Raw genomic sequence first — 18,236 nt, 5'->3', positions numbered from 1 at the left:
TTTCTAAATATTACATCATTCGCTTATATTATTCAAAAAATTAAATTGAAAAAAAAAACTTAAGAGTTGACTAGTGGGGGAGTCAGTCTAGAAACAACTGTTATGTTATGTTATGGTTATGGTAAACGGACGCTTAAGCACACTAGAGTGAAGGGGTTTATACGAAGGCTGGCAGCAAAGTAGGAAACGTGAAGATTAAATGGTAAATGGATAAAACCAAAAGTGTGTCAATCGGACCTATTTCTGAATGAATATTACGAGCGAAATAAAAGTTGGGAGGGGAGAAGGGAAAGTATGCCTTGGGGAGGGAAGGAAGTTAAAACCAACAAATAACGCCTCGTAGTGAGGAACGGAGGAACTAAGTAGCGCTGGTCAAAGTTAGTGTACTTTTTTGATTTTTCGTCGTTCTGTGGAGATGCTATCGCCATCTACCTACGATACAATACCATAGACTAAAAAAAGATCCAGAAAGGCGACAATAAATAGTCTTTTATGTGGCCGATCTCGAGTCGAGCATTCATTAAACCTTTAGCATACGAAAGTACAGGGATTGTCACACTTTTGGTTATTATGTTACTTTTGATAAAAGGTACTAAAAATCAATATTGTTAATAAACAAACATTTTGTAAGAACTAGTACGCAAGTTGCAATGCCAATGATTTACGAAATAGAAACAAGGCGTGCTCTGGATAAACTGGCGGGGCCCTGCCTTTGAAAAAAGCACCGGGGTGACGCCCTGGCCCGACTACACCAAGGACAGTAGATACAGGGACGAGAAAGCAGGGGGAAAAAATTCGATTTTAAACGTCTTCATATTCACGGGGAGTTAGATGTAAACAAACCGCGGCCATTGTTAAGACGTGGTTCACCATGGACACTATTATTGTAGTTAGTTTTTACCATTTTGATGTTAAATTAAAATAAAACTACGAGCGTAAATAATTTTTTTGAACACTTAACCCTCGTCAAGAACCGCTAAAATTAAGTGACCGCCATTTTTTTTTGTTTACAACTAACTCTCTTTGCGTTTAGGTCGTTTTAGGTGATATATTCCAACAGAGTCCACCAACACATTTTCTCGTTGACTACACCACTGGCCCTGCTTATGTAGTAAATTATTATCTTTACAATTCAGTAAATTGGAAATTGAGAAAACGGTGGAACTTGTAGATTGTACACAATATTCGTGTTTAAAATTGGGTCATGCTATAATTTGGGAAATTTTTGAAAATTAATTTTAAACAATTTTTAGACTAGTTTAATTTGCATTTGGGATGCTAGGGGATATCAGTATTACCATATGTAACATAAATATTCGTAAGTGCGCCTTTATGTATAATATTTCCATAGAAAAAATTGCAATGAGACCTTGTTTCAAACGAAACACACGATAAGCGAACCCAAAAATGCAAAAATTATTATAATACTTGGACTATTGAAATGGTTACCATGGAAACGAAATCACGTGATCGCGAGGCACGAGCTAAACTATACAGTTGCGTAGCTATCATGTGTGGCACCCGGTGCGGATATCATGGTGTGCTACTTACAAGTCGAACCCTGTAAAAAGTTTTTTCGAATTTCTCTAGTTTGTGTAAGCTAGGAGCAACAAACACAAGGAGAACACAGCTAGCCTTTAAACACGCTAACGAAGGGTTGTGTACGAATTTCATTGGACGAGCGTCACGAGCCTTTACACTGAACGTTTTACGGGCGGGGGAAGACAATTTCGTCTAACCAATGAAAAATGTACGCAAGAAAATCCCCGACTTTTGACGGGTTGCGTTCTCCTTGTGTGGGGTGTTGTGTTTGTTGCTCCTAGGTGTAAAACGTTCAGCGTAAAGGCTCGTGACGCTCGTCCAATGAAATTCGTACACAACCCTTCGTTAGCGTGTTTAAAGGCTAGCTGCGTTCTCCTTGTGTTTGTTGCTCCTAGATGTAAGTTTATATTTTTTCACGGTCGGGTGGCACCCCCAAATGCCCCCCCCCTATAGTACGCCACTGAAACTATAGACTGTCAAAGTTAGAAACACGCTTTTTCAAAATCCTTTTCACTAAATAGGTGTTTCCCTAAAATAAAACCATAAAAAATAAAAATTATTAAATGCTTTTCTCCGCGTCACGAGATTAAGCTTTTCAGTACTTTATTGGCACGCGCGTTTCGCACGTGGACTTCGAATTACTCCAGCGGCGTGCTGTCTATCTTCAATAACAATAGCAGCTAGTGACGTAGGAAAAACAATTCGCAAGTGACCTCGCATCAGTAAAGTTGAAGACGCGTAATAAATAATAATAATAATAATCAGCTAGGCTAATACCGTTGGCACCCCCTTAGGCCTTAGTCATCTAGCGACTTATAATGCCTTTAAACAGGCGGCCGGGTTACAATGCGTAGGACGGTGTTGGCAAGCCCTTCATGCCGTATTTAAGAAGGTTTCATTAAAGAAATTGCTTTTATGGCATACTTATGAGTGATTATGTTACATATGACGTTACCTCGCAACTTTGAACAATTTTAGTAATTCAAGAAAATATGTAACAACTAAAAATACACTTCTGTAAGAGTAATATCTTCGTGTAACAATTAAAAGTTTTGGGCTATTGTACTGTTTTATCGTCATCAAGAGAAAGTTGGTATTGACTGTTGTCGTCCATAAAAAGGGGGGAAATAGCGTGTTACGCCCACACAGTTCGCAAAAGTGTCACAAACTATATTGACTGTCATAGATTTCGGAGCAAAAAGTACAGAAGACCGAAAACACCCATTTCGCAGTCAATAAATTGTCTTGACCTAAGTCCGTTAGCAAGAGAAAAAAATCTTTGACCGTGAATTTATATTTACATCTGGATATACGAAAACAAATATAAATACTTAGAGGATTCACATCCTAAAATGGAAAAATAGGTAGGATTCAAATCATAAAATGGAAAAATAGGTAGGATTCAAAACATAAAATTTAATGTAGGAATAAAATCATGAAATATAAAGATATGTAGGACTCAAATTGTTAATTTGTTAAGATACATAGGATTCAAATCCTACAATGGAGATATACATAGGATTCAAATCATACAATGGAGAGATACATAGGATTCAAATCCTACAATGGAAAGATACATCGGATTCAAATCCTACAGTGGAAAGATACATCGGATTCAAATCCTACAATGGAAAGATACATCGGATTCAAGTCCTACAATGGAAAGATACATCGGATTCAAGTCCTACAATGGAAAGATACATCGGATTCAAGTCCTACAATGGAGAGATACATAGGATTCAAATCCTACATTAGAAAGGTACATAGTATTCAAATCCTACAATGGGAAGATACATAGGATTCAAATCCTTTAATTAATGGAAATATACATATGATTCAAATCCTTTAATTAATGGAAATATACATATGATTCAAATCATACAATGGAAAGATACATAGGATTCATATCATACAATGGAAAGATACATAGGATTCAAATCCTATAATGTAAATATACGTAGGATTCAAATCCTATAATGTTAAGATACGTAGGATTTAAAACTCTACAGTCGAAAGATACATAGGTTTCAAATCCTAAAATTTTATAAGATTCATAGGGATAAAATTATAAAATATTATAAGCTTTCGAATCCTAAAATTATATCAGATTTAAAGGATTAAAATTCTATAATTATATCAGATCTAAAGTATTAAAATTCTATAATTATATCAGATTTAAAGCATTAAAATTCTATAATTATATCAGATTTATAGAATTAAAATCCTAAAATTCTATCAGATTTAAAGGATTAAAATCCTAAAATTAAATTAGATTTATATGATTAACATCCTAAAATTATATCAGATTTATATGATTAAAATCCCAAAATTTTATCAGATTTATAGTATTAAAATCCCAAATTATATCAGATTTAGATGATTAAAATCCTAAAATTATATCATTTAAGAATTTTAATCCTATTATTTTATTAGATTTAAAGGATTAAAATCCTAAAATTATATCATTTAAGAATTTTAATCCTATTATTTTATTAGATTTAAAGGATTAAAATCCTAAAATTACATCAGATTTAAAGGATTAAAATCCTAATATTATATCAGATTTATATGATTAAAATCCCAAAATTTTATCAGATTAATAGTTTTCAAATCCCAAATTTTATTAGATTTAAAGGATTAAAATCCTAAAATTATATCAGATTTAAAGGATTAAAATCCTAATATTATATCAGATTTATATGATTAAAATCCCAAAATTTTATCAGATTTATAGTTTTCAAATCCCAAATTATATTAGATTTAAAGGATTAAAATCCTAAAATTATATCAGATTTATATGATTAAAATCCTAAAATTATATCAGATTTATATGATTAAAATCCTAAAATTATATCAGATTTATATGATTAAAATCCTAAAATTATATCAGATTTATATGATTAAAATCCTGAAATTATATCAGATTTAAAGGATTAAAATCCTAAAATTATATCAGATTTATATGATTAAAATTCTAAAATTATATCAGATTTATTGTATTAAAATCCCAAAATTATATAAAGGTAATATTTTTTACTTCTAATACTAATATTACCAATATATATCGAAAAGTTAAGGTTAATCAATATGCATACGTTAATATTTCAAGTTCAACACGTGATCCTGTAGTCCCACCATCAAAATTCAAACGAATATGTGGCTTTAAACGTAGGTTGCATCTCTACTCTATTTTCAGGGTTCACAGTGATCCTATATTTTCCTATAATTCTGAAATGGTGCCATAAATTCCATATTTTATCCTATATTTGCTATATTTTTAGCATATTTGGTTAAAGCCCTACTGATAAAATTTGTGAAGAAAAATAAATATATTTAATTTGTAATTTTTCTTGTAATGCAAAGGCTCTTGCAAAAATGGAAATCATAAAGGAGCTGATTCGAAAAGATTTTGAAATTTATGTTCCGATCTGTCTTAAATTGTTAAGACTCCTTTTTATATACAAGCTATAAAACTTGCATATTTCCATATTTTTACCTTAAAAATTTGTTAAATTAGTCCTATTATTATCCCATAATTTTGAATTTTTTATCCTTTAATTTTTAATTTTTTATCCTATAATTTTTAATTTTTTATCCTATAATTTAGGATTCTGTATCCTATAATTTAGAATTCTGTATCCTATAATTTAGAAATTTTTATCCTTTAATTTTGAATCCTAAAATTTTGAATTTTGTCCTATAATTTTGAACTTTTTATCCTATAATTTTGAATTTTTATCCTATAATTTTGAATTTTTTATCCTTTAATTTATAATTTCTATCCTTTAATTTTGAATTTTTTATCCTATAACCCTTACAAAAAAGTCAAAATTCTATAGACAAACAAGACGTACGACGGTCAGAATACACACAATCCTTCTAATGTGTTAAGTTTGTTTGATCTATTCACAGCAACCTGCAACGCCGGTATCACAACCAATATATATCCACGGCCACACATAATTGTATTTACACTTATTTGTTACTTTTAGTCATACTTTGAAAGCATCGAAGATTCCTTCGATCGGTGTCTTTCTTATTTTTTACTTAGATCACACTTATTTGTTACTTGTGGTCATACGTTGCAAGCATCGCGTACTGCTCCGATAAGTGTCACACTTATTTGTTACTTTGGGTCATATTAGAACGGCCTCCGGTAAGAGTCACACTTATTTGTTACTTCAGGTCATACGTTGTAAGCATCGCGTATTACTCCGATAAGTGTCAAACTTATTTGTTACTTTGGGCCATATTAGAACGGCCTTGAAAAATGCCAGATGTAAATTCGCGTAAAGTCTCTATAACCACGCGTTTTTCCAATGTTGGAAGTTGAGGGGGTCCGTATACGCTGCCCAAAAAACCTTACTTAGAATTAAAATTAAGCAACGTAATTGCAATTATATGTGCTATGGAAACCATAGCTATTCAAAAATATAACTTTCATGAAAATCGGACTTAAATTAAGGAACGTTATGTCGACTTTCAGGCGGAAATATAAAACCACGAACATTGGGGTCCCGTAAATAACCCCGAAAACTATACTTAAATTTAATATTTACTGATATAACCGAAGTTGTATTTCAAGTGAATCCTAACCTATCCAATAAATGTTTTTTTAACGTTATCGGACTTAATTTTAAAGAAAATATCTACCACATAAAGGAAATCACCGAAAATAGTAAATTGGGCAAATGACCCACTTCTTGGGCTCCGATTTGAAAACTTTATGAAAGGCTATCAATGGTGATGTTTGTAAATTCGAACGAGATATCATTGACTCTTCTAGCCCTAAACGTTGAAGAGGTATGAGCGACACGGCGGCATCGGCGGCATCGGCGGCAACGGCTACACTGTACGTGAGACTAATACACACAAAAGCAGTTATTTCTTCAGATTTCTATAGATACACATATAGAAATGAATAAATTATTGGCCCAATGCTCCATGTTGATTTCTATGATATTGTATAAGATATTTTCTATAGCCTCTATAGACCTGGAATACCTTTTAGAATTCTACAAAACTCTAAATATTATAGCACAAAATTTTTTATTTAGAAAGATTTATAGAAAAGGAGACAGAAATATCTAAAGAAATATAAAGAGTCTATAGCACCACCTTAAACCCCATTAAAGCTCTATACGATTCTATAGAGCTTTTTCATGAGGGAATTTTTAATTTTGTTTCCTATAATTTAGAATTTTTAATCATACAATTTTGAGTTTTTCTCCTACAATTTGAATTTTTATCCTAAAATTTTGAGTTTTTCTCCTATAATTTAGAATTTTTATCCTACAATTTTGAGTTTTTCTCCTATAATTTAGAATTTTTTATCCAACAATTTTGAGTTTTTATCCTATAATTTCGAATTTTTAATTCTAAAATTCCTATACTTTTTGAGCACTATTGTTGACGACATTGGCAGTGGGATCGGCTTGTTAAGAAAATGATTAATGACTACTGTACCACCCTTTTTTCGACACATAAAGGCAAAGGCTATTTTAGTCCCTTAGTTTTGGGTAGCGCCCCTTTTTAACTAGAAAACATTCGAATACGCTCATTATCAGAATCGCTGGGAGCTCCGGCAGTAATTACAAGTTGGAATTTAAAATACAATATTAAATAAAATTAATGAAATTATTAAATGTTAGTTAACTATGCCAAAATAAAACTAAAATAAAAATTTAGTGCTATCAGAAGTATATAAAATTCCTCGCGAAATAAGTATCATCCACTCTTTACTTCTAATGCTATTCGTTTGAAACATGAACCTTCGTAGGTTCTCTCTGATTTTTCAAAATGCATTTCGGAGGAAAAATAGTGCATTTAGAAATACACCATATAATGCATTTATGAAATAAATATTTCGCAAAATTATGGTTTATATCGTCATTTCGAGCCGTAATGCGTCTATTGAAAGGAATATAGAACCCATTGAACTTGCCTAAGAAGGTCGTACTTCTCGCTTTAGAGTCCTTACTTATGATATTGTTTATTTAACAAGGACCAGTTTGGAATAAATAAACATTTACCAGATTTAAAGTTAATTAACTAAAGCTTTTAAGATTTATTTGTTTACGTGCCAAAACTCTAAAAAATTCGAAATCATTGATCATCATGTAAAATTATAATTACTATTTGCCTAAATAGATTTTTAATATAAAACCCATAGCGATAACAAATACAATATATTTAATTATTTGATTGTTAACTCTGTTTAACAGCATTCTTGTGTAAGTTCTTCTACAACGTAAAATCTTCTGACCGATTTAGACTAATGCTAAATCCTTGTACCCGTGATTTTTTCTGTAGAGTTCTTACCTATACCTGATAATAATGGTTTCACCCCCGAAAGTCAATAATAGCGTAAGTTAGGTTATTTTTCACACGCTTCCAATATTACCGGACCGTTACATTAGCTTAACGTAGTAAATATCAAAGATAGATTTGATTTAAAATCTAAGTATCAAGCTATTAACGCCTGGAAAACTAAGTTTGAGACGCAAAAGCTAAAAATGGTCTGACATTGAAAACGCGAATTCGCGTCACTCCTTCTGGTTGGCCGAGAACTGAAGCCACGTGACTCGTTTACCGCCGGGTGGGTAGCCTACACTACAGGGGTTAACTGTCAAAGACTTAAGCGTTATTTCGGTGACAGCGGCAAAAGTTAGAAATTGGTCAGGAAATTAAGATGCAATAAACATCGGCTCTGGCGGAAATTAGAAAAATGTTCTCGTAAAGCTTTTCCCTCGTCAAAAAATAATGATGATGCTTATCGATTAGTTCGCCTCCAGTTTCGGGTGTCGAGAAAGTTGCGAGAAAAATTCCAATGCAATGGAAAATAGTTACAGTTCGTGGGCATTTTCCTACATGAACTTAAATATGCAGGATATTTGAATATATTTTCTTAGAAACGGTAAGTCTTGATTTCGTTATTATATAGAAATTCTATAGAAATGTAACGCTATTTAAAATGACAGCAAATTCTATAAAATTTAATATAGAACCTTGGGTAGTTGTTTTCTGTAGACCTAGAAAAAATTTCAAATTAAAGTTTTGTAACTTAAATATCTAATATGCTTAAATACTTTTTAAATCAGCTAGTCTTAATTTATATTTTTCTCTTACAAAATAATTTTACCGAAATTCTTTAAAAATGTCAAAGTATAAAATTTGTAACAAAATTCTATAGAATTTATTAAACTTTGGGGTAATTTTTTCTATCGACTTTGGAAAAACCTAGAAAAATCTGGAAATTAAAATTTTTGTAACTTATATATTTTTAAAATCAGTAGGTCTTGATTTCGTTTTTTTCCTTCCAAAATTATTCCATAGAAATGCTCTAGCAATGTAATATTAATCCTATAGAGAAATGACCCAAAATGTTATAGAATTTATAGGAATTTGGGTCATTTTTATATAGACAATGAAAGAAATAAATAATTGTATATATTTTAGATAGTATATGTTATAGGAATAAGTACATTGCACTCTATAGAATATAGAAAACATAAATTTCTATAGACACCTAGAATATTCTATAGTCAATTTTATAACTTCATCTCTAGGATAATTAATATTTTTAAATTGGTTGCTATTTTTCTTACAAAATAGATATTTTATAGAAATGCAATTGGAATGGAATCCTATAGAAAAATGGTATATAACTCCAAAGGATTCATGGAAATTTTAGTTATTTTCCTATAGATATTGAAAAACCTAAACAAATCTAGGAATTTTCTATATAAATATTTATAAAATAATCTATAGAATATAGAAAACCTTGGGACTTTCTACAGAAATATAGATGATTACAGGAATCCATACCTCTACTAGGAATGCTTATCGTGGCGTATCGCGTATGGCAAGATCACTCTGACCAAGGACAGTAGATACAGGGACGAGAAAGTGTATTGGCGGCCTCTGTTGGAATATATCACCTAAAACAACCTAAACACAAGGAGAGTTAGTTGTAAACAAAAAAAATGGCGGTCAACTGTTTTTGCGGTTCTTGACGAGGCTTAAGTGTTCAAAACCAATAGGCATCTTTTTATTTACGCTCGTAGTTTTATTTTTAACAATGGCCGCGGTTTGTTTACATCTAACTCCCCGTGAATATAAAGACGTTTAAAATCGAAATTTGTTTCCTACTTTCTCGTCCCTGTATCTACTGTCCTTTCTCTAACGGCTTTGGTCCCGCCTACGAGAGAATTTCCGTGGTACCCTTTTTTCCGGAAAAATAACTCAAAAAACTCGCCGCCGTCCCAAACCCCTCTGTACTCCTTTAAACCACCTGTGTCCAATGGCTGATTTACTCTCATGACGAACAAATAAAAATACGCTCGTCCTTGAGTCCCGATTTACAGTGCGAAATCCGATCCGAAATTCCAAAAACAAACTCAATGACAAAAATATACTCAATGACCTAGTATTAAGGCGAAGCGCAACGACCACGGGTTATACACAGAGAAATGTCACGTTAGATCCGATTTCTAAAATATACTCAATGACCTAGTATTAAGGCGAAGCGCTAGGTATACCTTCGGTGTGTACCTTCGTGTACCTTCGGCGATGTCACGTTAGAGTCGCGAATTAAAGTCAGAAAAAATTAATGTAGATGACCTAGTATTAAGGCGAAGCGCTAGGCATATCTTCGGTGTGTACCTCCGTGTACCTGCGGCGATGCCACGTTAGAGTCGCGAATGAAAGTCAGAAAAAAATGCGACGAAAGTGGCTGAGTTTTATTATATAGCTTATATAGATATTTCGGAAGAGAAAATTGTGTAGAAAATACTATTTATTTACCATTACGCAGTATTATTTTGCCATTTTAAGTCGATAGGTGTAATTCTCTAACAATTGGAATCGGCGACAATTTATTATTGTTATTACGCAGGAAATTAATACAATTAGAAGTTTCGTTTAAACCAAGGAATACCTCTGCGTATGGTTCCATACGAGTGACTGAGAAAAATCATATCACCTCAGGCAGGAATCGAACCTACAACAACGGATTAAATGTATCCAGTCAAAAATGTGAACCAGATCGAGTCATTCATAAATTGGATGTCCGAGGCCTGATTATTCGTGGCCTCCAAAAGTGACATAATTACCAAAAGTGTGTCAATCGAACCTATTTCTGAATGAATGTTACTAGCGATATACAAGTTGGGAGGGGAGAAGGGAAAGTATGCCTTGGGGAGGGAAGGAAGTTAAAACCAACAAATAACGCCTCGTTGTGAGGAACGGAGGAACTAAGTAGCACTGGTCAAAGTTAGTGTATTTTTGGATTTTTCGTCGTTCTGCGGAGATGCTATCGCCCTCTACCTACGATATAATACCATAGACTAAAAAAAGATCCAGAAAGGCGACAATAAATAGTCTTTTATGTGGTCGATCTCGAGTCGAGCATTCATTAAACCTTTAGCATACCAAAGTACAGGGATTGTCACACTTTTAGTAATTATGTCACTTTTCGTGGCCTCGGTGGTCCAATGGTAGTGGCGTTGGGACGGTAACCCAAAGGTCGTAGGTTCGATTCCTGCCCGAGGTGATATGGTTTATCTCAGTCACTCTGGTAAGGCACCACACGCGGAGGTATTCCTTGGTTTAAATGAAACTTCTAAATGGAATCAGCGTTGAACTTGCGAAAGTACTTGTTTCATTTTAGACGGATAACACTCGGAAATCATTTATAAACGCGCAAAAATACGTTCCCAAGCTAAGTGAGAATACCTTTCACTGCTTAGCGACTTTGGGTTTCCACGTTAAAATACGATGGAATAACCACGTTCAATTTGACAGTTTTGCAGCTTCAAAGCTCCTGAGAATCGACAATGTGTTAGTGACGTGCCGGGCTTCAAAAACAGCGTTGACGTTAATCAGTGACGGGCTCGGTTCACTTGTTTACGACCCAATTCCTGGGCTCATTGACTGATACCACTGTCAGGTGTAATTAACCCCTGTATGAGCCCCCATAATTATATTATTATTGGCGAGGTGTGGTCACGCTGACGGAGTGGTTAGCACTTTCGGCTCGCAGCGAGAGCTTGTTGCACTGGATCAAAACTAAGAGCTATACAGGGTGTTTCAAAAGATGATGCCAAAATTTTAAGGGGTTGTAGGGGGTTGAGAAGTATGCCTGTTGTTTTCCCATTTACCTACGTCGTCCTACGATGAGTGAAAAGAGCGCCAGAGATCTTCAAAGTGTGGACTACTAGCCCCTGGAAGTAGGCTGCAACGAGCGCCAGTTTCTCGGTTTTATTTACTGGCGGATAAATAAATATATTAATAATCAGCTAGGCTAATAATACCCAAGGAGCCACCTTAGCCCAAGTCATCTAGCGACTTATAATGCCTTTAAACGGGTGGCCGGGTTGCAATGCGTAGGAGGGTGGTGGCTAGGCCCTTCATGCCACGCGAGCCAACCGCTCCCTACACACACTATTACCGTTAACGTCCACAATTTTATATGGAAGGTGAAACTGAAGAACTCGAGGGAAACCCCTATAACCAGTGGCGGAGAGAACTTGCCTACGTTCTCAATAACCTAAATACGTTCTTTAATCAAAATACTATACAGGGTGTTTTATAAGGTTATGCAAAAATTTGAAGGAGTTGTAGGGGGTGTTTTGAGAAGTATGCCTGTTGTTTTCCCATTTACCTACGTCGTCCTACGATGAGTGAAAAGAGCGCCAGAGAGCTTCAAAGTGTGGACTACTAGCCCCTGGAAGTAGGCTGCAACGAGCGCAAAACCAAGCAGCAGGGAAATGAGAACATTAAGGTTTGGGTTCGTGTGATAGGTAAAAAGGACTTTGTAAACAAATCGAGGTAACCAGCGTAAAAAAGTAAACCGAAACAGTATTTAAAGTCCCTGCTGCTTTGTTTTGCACTTGTTGCAGCCTACTTCCAGGGGCTAGTAGGCCACACTTTGAAGCTTTCTGGCACTCTTTTAACTCATCGTAGGAAAATGGGAAAAAACAGGCATACTTCTCAAAACACCCCTTACAACTCCTTCAAAATTTTGCATAACCTTATAAAACACCCTGTATAGTATTTTGATTAAAGAACGTATTTAGGTTATTGAGAACGTAGGCAAGTTCTCTCCGCCACTGGTTATAGGGGTTTCCCTCGAGTTCTTCAGTTTCACCTTCCATATAAAATTGTGGACGTTAACGGTAATAGTGTGTGTAGGGAGCGGTTGGCTCGCGTGGCATGAAGGGCCTAGCCACCACCCTCCTACGCATTGCAACCCGGCCACCCGTTTAAAGGCATTATAAGTCGCTAGATGACTTGGGCCTAAGGTGGCTCCTTGGGTATTATTAGCCTAGCTGATTATTAATATATTTATTTATCCGCCAGTAAATAAAACCGAGAAACTGGCCTCAAAATAAATTAGCCCATAGACCAAAGAGAACGCTAGCAGTTCATTGCTATCTAGTTAGTTGGCTTTGTAGTCTATGGCGACATTAAAGGGGAACGGTCAAGCTTTAACCAGTTAGATAGCCCTATAGCCCATTAAAAACTAAAATTTATGGCGAAAACCGCATCAAAAAATATTGAGTGGTTATTTTTTAATAAAATAAAGAAATTTCGGGAAATCGAAAAGCGCGCGTCCGCCGCGACACCTGGTGAGAAGTCGGTGAGACAGAAAAACAACGTAAAAGCGCGCGCTGCTGAAGACGCAAAAAAATTGTTTTGCACGCGCTGCGCGTTCCAGTTATAAGAGACTTTTAAAGCCTAAATTGCGCGATTTTAAAAGTTAGGATAGTTCGCAAATCGCTCATACGGGGTTAGGGGCGCTGGCGGCAGCCCCTAAGATGGCGGCGAAAATTCAAACCCAAACACCTGGCGTTATTTTTCGTTTCAACTTTTTGGGCCAAAAGCAATTTTGCAAGACAAAAAAAGGTACGTGTTAGTATATTGAACGTCTTGTTAATCTTTTGATACGGAAATAAGGCCATATTTGGAAAAGCTTGGTCGTTCCAATTTAACTCTCTGTAAATATTTCAAACGGCGCAAATGTAGGACTGACACACTTCTGATTTTTCTGTAGCTTTTGATATCAAGAATATATTTGTTTATACTTAGAGCGGATGACTACGTTGATATGATTCGAATTTTTCTTCGTATAAAAGAATTGATTTTTGGAAAATGTATAGTAAGCTAAGATAAGACTGTAGTATTTTTTCGCATCAGCTGTTAAATATATATCTAACTACGTCCAGAATGAAAATTAGATCGATCTATATCAGATATTCTAGCTCGGATCAATAGTTGGAAATTAGGATACAACTAAGTCCTAGTTTAGGCTTTATGGGAAAGTTATAGCCATAGGCTTTGGACGTAAAATTTGTAAATGTTTAATCAAAGGTGTGGGAAATACCCAATTCGACTATCGGTACACCCCTTAAGTCCCCCTAAGCCGAGGGGCCGGACATTCACCAAAAATGTGTACGGGATTTTGAAATGCGGGATTTCACGCTGGGTTTCAAGATTGATTTCGGATCTCTTAACTTTTGTCCCGGATTTCAGGATTTCAAGATTTCACGTCGGATTTCGGATTTCTTAACTTTTGTCAAGGATTTCAGGATTTAAAGATTTCTTGTTGGATTTCAGGATTTAAAGATTTCTTGTTGGATTTCAGGATTTAAAGATTTCTTGTTGGATTTCAGAATTTATCGTCAGATTTCGCGATTTGGCAGTTTTTCGATTTCTTGTCGGATTTCCGGATTTCTGGCCGGATTTCAAGATGACCCGTTGGATTTCAGGATTTCCTGCCGGATTTCAAGATTACCCGTTGGATTTCCGGATTTCTTGCCGGATTTCAAGATTACCCGTTGGATTTCCGGATTTCCTGCCGGATTTCAAGATTACCCGTTGGATTTCCGGATTTCTTGCCGGATTTCAAGATTACCCGTTGGATTTCCGGATTTTTTGCCGGATTTAAAGATTACCCGTTGGATTTCCGGATTTCCTGCCGGATTTCAAGATTACCCGTTGGATTTCCGGATTTCTTGCCGGATTTCAAGATTACCCGTTGGATTTCCGGATTTCCTGCCGGATTTCAAGATTACCCGTTGGATTTCCGGATTTCTTGCCGGATTTCAAGATTACCCGTTGGATTTCCGGATTTCCTGCTGGATTTCAAGATTACCCGTTGGATTTCCGGATTTCTTGCCGGATTTCAAGATTACCCGTTGGATTTCCGGATTTTTTGCCGGATTTCAAGATTACCCGTTGGATTTCCGGATTTCTTGCCGGATTTAAAGATTACCCGTTGGATTTCCGGATTTCCTGCCGGATTTCAAGATTACCCGTTGGATTTCCGGATTTCTTGCCGGATTTCAAGATTACCCGTTGGATTTCCGGATTTCCTGCCGGATTTCAAGATTACCCGTTGGATTTCCGGATTTCTTGCCGGATTTCAAGATTACCCGTTGGATTTCCGGATTTTTTGCCGGATTTAAAGATTACCCGTTGGATTTCCGGATTTCCTGCCGGATTTCAAGATTACCCGTTGGATTTCCGGATTTCTTGCCGGATTTCAAGATTACCCGTTGGATTTCCGGATTTCTTGCCGGATTTCAAGATTACCCGTTGGATTTCCGGATTTCCTGCCGGATTTCAAGATGACCCGTTGGATTTCCGGATATCTTGCCGGATTTCAAGATGACCCGTTGGATTTCCGGATTTCCTGCCGGATTTCAAGATTACCCGTTGGATTTCCGAATTTTTTGCCGGATTTAAAGATTACCCGTTGGATTTCCGGATTTCCTGCCGGATTTCAAGTTTACCCGTTGGATTTCCGGATTTCTTGCCGGATTTTAAGATTACCCGTTGGATTTCCGAATTTTTTGCCGGATTTAAAGATTACCCGTTGGATTTCCGGATTTCCTGCCGGATTTCAAGATTACCCGTTGGATTTCCGGATTTCTTGCCGGATTTCAAGATGACCCGTTGGATTTCCGGATTTCCTGCCGGATTTCAAGATTACCCGTTGGATTTCCGGATTTCTTGCCGGATTTCAAGATTACCCGTTGGATTTCCGGATTTCTTGCCGGATTTTAAGATTACCCGTTGGATTTCCGGATTTCTTGCCGGATTTCAAGATTACCCGTTGGATTTCCGGATTTCTTGCCGGATTTCAAGATTACCCGTTGGATTTCTAGATTTCTGGCCGGATTTCGCGATTTTGCAGATTCTAGATTTTTTGTCGGATTTCAGGATTTATCGTTGGATTTCGCGATTTTTCAATTTCTGGTCGAATTTCAGCATTTCTTGCCGGATTTAAAAATTTTGTAAATATTGCCGGATTTTGAAGAAATCCAGGCTGGATTTCGTATTTCTTGTCGTATTTCTTGAAAGTGTACGGTATTACTTTGAATGTCCGACCCCTTTCCCTAAACCCACAGGTCCACAGTGGCGTAGACAAGGGGGGGTTTCCGGCTGCAGACCCCCCCCCCCTTGGGCCTACCTTTGACTGTACTAAATGCCCACCCCTTCTCGACCACCCTCTTGACGAATTGCTGGCTACGCCACTGCCACAGGAGCGTTTTTGAAAACAAAATGCAAATTTCTGGGTTTCTTGTTGGATTTCCGGATTTATCGTTGGATTTCGCAGCTTCTGGATTTCTTGTTGGATTTCCGGATTTATCGTTGGATTTCGCAGTTTCTGGATTTCGCAGTTTCTGGATTTCTTGTTGGATTTCCGGATTTATCGTTGGATTTCGCAGCTTCTGGATTTCTTGTTGGATTTCCGGATTTATCGTTGGATTTCGCAGTTTCTGGATTTCGCAGTTTCTGGATTTCTTGTTGGATTTCGCAGCTTCTGGATTTCTTGTTGGATTTCCGGATTTATCGTTGGATTTCGCAGTTTCTGGATTTCTTGTTGGATTTCCAGATTTATCGTTGGATTTCGCAGCTTCTGGATTTCTTGTTGGATTTCCGGATTTATCGTTGGATTTCGCAGTTTCTGGATTTCGCAGTTTCTGGATTTCTTGTTGGATTTCCGGATTTATCGTTGGATTTCGCAGCTTCTGGATTTCTTGTTGGATTTCCGGATTTATCGTTGGATTTCGCAGTTTCTGGATTTCCGGATTTATCGTTGGATTTCGCAGCTTCTGGATTTCTGGCCGGATTTCCGGATTTATCGTTGGATTTCGCAGCTTCTGGATTTCTGGCCGGATTTCCGGATTTATCGTTGGATTTCGCAGTTTCTGGATTTCTTGTTGGATTTCCGGATTTATCGTTGGATTTCGCAGTTTCTGGATTTCTGGCCTGATTTCCGGATTTATCGTTGGATTTCGCAGCTTCTGGCTTTCAGACTGGATTTCTGGATTTATCGTTGGATTTCGCAGCTTCTGGCTTTCTGGCTGGATTTCTGGATTTATCGTCGGATTTCAAGATTACCCGCTGGATTTTGTATTTCTTGAAAGTGTACGGTATTTCTTTGAATGTCCGACCCCTTGCCCTTAACAACAAAATGCAAATTTATCTGCAATTACTAGAGGGCTGTGTCAGTTAGCGTTATCTGTGTAAAGAAAGAATTGAGGACAGCACGATATGTTCGTGCTCTGGTCGAGTCCTATTTGAACTATTTCGGATCTAGGTCAAACGCTTCTAGATAAAGGGTTACGGGCATAGTATTCGGACTTTGAACGTTGCAATCCACGCGTTTTCTTCATTTCACGAGAAATAAAAGAACGGGAAATCAACGAAACGAAGATCTGTTCGGTGTTTATCGCTATAAAAACGAATTGAAACTTTTCAAAGTTTGTAGAATTTTCGTGTGATTACTTTAAATTCCAAAATGACCGGTACTTCGAATATTTCCAGTAATGTAAGTTTTTAGTGCATTCTATAAAGTAAAACGTCGTCTTCTGCCATAGTTGTTACGTCACTATCTACAAGTCTACCAGCGCTGCACACATGACACCCGGAGCGACGTGAAATATTTGCTTTAATAAATTCAGCTACGCTTGCCGAACTTGTTTTTATGTTGCTCTTACGTCACGATGTCATAGCTTTATTAGAATAGTTTTGACACGCGCGGTTCGCACGCGCGCGCGTCAAAATCAGAGTTGTCTCGCGCCCTAAGCGCGCGCTCGTAATATTACCAAATTTAAAGTTGTGTCGTAGCCATAGATATAGGAAACGTATATAAAGGTCCAGATAAAATATTTCAAAGGGAGTGAATACGGAGGTGACAGCTAGCAGAAACGCGTAATTTCTGCAGGCTATCCTTATAAGGCGCTATCTATCGGTAAGAAAGCTCGTGTTATCGTCGCGAGAGCCAATGTCTCCCGCTTAAAAATTATACTAAAAGTCACCAACAGATGGTGTCTAAAGACTACGGCCTACGGAAAGGTCAAGCACGTAGTACTAAAATGCTAAGAGAGCTCGCGCTCTTGGTCACGTGCCTTCCTCGGTGTCTGCTAGGTGTCAATTCCGTATTTTATGTTAGGCTTAGACGCCCCGAAATTTAGCTAGACCTTTATATACATTTCTTATATCTATGGTTCGTCACCCAGATGAGATCGTATTGAAAATCAACGGAGCCTAATCTGGGTGACGTCATCAATTTTAACTCGTACAGATATTTTTTCAAACATCTTCCTTGTTGACGTATAGCAGCTACATTCAAACAACAAGGCCACGTTAATTTATAAAAACACCAATTAGAAAAAATCCTA

The 18,236-nt window shown here is 36.4% G+C and overlaps 1 non-coding gene across 1 annotated transcript; it reads left to right on the top strand.

Moving 5' to 3' along the window:
* Nucleotides 1–11,022: 11,022 nt before the first annotated feature.
* On the top strand, nt 11,023–11,095 carry TRNAT-GGU (transfer RNA threonine (anticodon GGU)). The gene has a single exon. It is a non-coding gene; the product is annotated as a tRNA-Thr (tRNA).
* The last annotated feature ends 7,141 nt before the right edge of the window (nt 11,096–18,236 follow it).

The sequence above is a fragment of the Leiobunum rupestre genome, chromosome 2, assembly GCF_980474605.1.
Source record: "Leiobunum rupestre chromosome 2, qqLeiRupe1.1.hap1, whole genome shotgun sequence".
Lineage (NCBI taxonomy): Eukaryota > Metazoa > Arthropoda > Arachnida > Opiliones > Sclerosomatidae > Leiobunum > Leiobunum rupestre.
Note: the sequence above shows the minus strand (reverse complement) of the source record. Positions and strands in the feature narration are given on the sequence as shown.